General features: G+C 32.2%; 1 long non-coding RNA gene across 1 annotated transcript in view; it reads left to right on the top strand.

Annotated features, from left to right (window-relative positions):
• The window catches only part of LOC128247068 (uncharacterized), a 4,155-nt gene extending 3,108 nt beyond the window's left edge, over positions 1-1,047 (top strand). Inside the window, exon 2 of the long non-coding RNA XR_008263511.1 lies at positions 277-1,047. This is a non-coding gene — a long non-coding RNA (uncharacterized LOC128247068). The remainder of the gene's footprint in view (positions 1-276) is intronic.
• The last annotated feature ends 510 nt before the right edge of the window (positions 1,048-1,557 follow it).

Below are 1,557 nucleotides of genomic sequence, written 5' to 3'. Positions count from 1 at the left end.
TCTCTCTCTCTCTCTCTCTCTCTCTCTCTTTCTCTCTCTGTTTATTTTCTATTATTCCTTTCTGTTAAAGAGCGTAGGCTCGAAACGTAGAAGATTTTTCCATTTTCCAAACCATTTTGCTTCAATCTAATCGACGCATATTATCTATACTGCTTTCTGATTGGCGTAATTGATTTCATTTATTGCTGTTTAATTGGCATTTTCCTTCTTCATATGCGTGTTTCTCATTTTATGTAATGATCTCATTTATATTTTAAAAATTTCCGTTTATACTAGAGTTTGAAATTCTACTACCTCCACCGGTGAATCACATGTGCCATAAATAAACGTCTAAAGTGAGGTGATCTCAAATGGCGAAAAGCACCATCGATCTGATATTCACATTGGAATCTCTCAAAATATATTCAGTATGGATACGTTATTGTTTGGATTCTCTCTGTTCGGCGTGCATCTCATGAATTAATATTCTATCTGATATATTAAAAAGCATATACAGTGAGAATTAAAGCAACAATTCTACAGTTTAAATTCCAGTATCATTAAAATATACGATAGAATTTGAAAGCAGCATCACCGTGCAACGCAGAATGCATTGTTTCTCCAAACTATTTACTATCGATAATGATAATATCTGGAATTATGTTGTACACTGTTGCGGAACAACAACAAGCAATGTTTTCAAATTCGAATATTGTGTTTAGATTACAATGCAAATGTAAGATATACTCTAGCAAACACCAGCTCACACATGGCCTGCTGAAATTAAAGCCACATGTGCCGATGGGTCATGCTAATATCAGAAATTTACAACTGTTTGAAATTTTTTGTTGACACATGTTCAAAATGGAGAGAAATTATTGGATGTAAATAAAGGCATATCAAATTGATCACAATATATCCATTAACATGATCAATAACTAGAGCTGCGGTAATTATGTTTCGTCGTGAATAATTACAATGACGCGGCATAGCATACATACATCAAAGGAGGCTAATGTAAGACGGAAGCTAACGTAAGAAATAAAAGTGTAAGAATTGAAAGTAAAACAGGCGAGTTTTTTTTCAAACGTGGTTTTATTACAATATAAAAGAAAAAAATTAAAATATTAATGGGTAATACAAATGAATGCATATCTATTTCCATCCAGGGAAACACATATAGTATAAAAATATACATAGCATAAAGATATATTTAATCAAGAATTTATATGTTACATAAGTGTGTATATAAACTAATATACATATATACAGTGTTTTATATAATAAATACGAATCAGTGAGCGTTTCTGTGTTTTGGGGGATTGGATTTTGTATGTGTGCGTGTGTGTATGAGTATGTGTGTACGGGTGTGAGCGGGTGTATATATGTGAGATCAACTAATTATATTACAGATCACTTTACAGAGAAAGTGGCAATTTATATCACAATTGTGTAAATGAAGCACACACGTTTTTATAATGTCATACTTTTAAATCGAAAAACCAAATTCTGTCCATACAGTGACGTCAGCGTTTCACCTGTTTAGTATTGCTTCCTCACATCGAATCAGAAATATAT

This window comes from Octopus bimaculoides, chromosome 1 (assembly GCF_001194135.2).
Source record: "Octopus bimaculoides isolate UCB-OBI-ISO-001 chromosome 1, ASM119413v2, whole genome shotgun sequence".
Classification (NCBI taxonomy): Eukaryota; Metazoa; Mollusca; class Cephalopoda; order Octopoda; family Octopodidae; genus Octopus; species Octopus bimaculoides.
The sequence above is the reverse complement of the archived record's forward strand: the minus strand, read 5'-3'. Positions and strand labels throughout refer to the sequence as shown.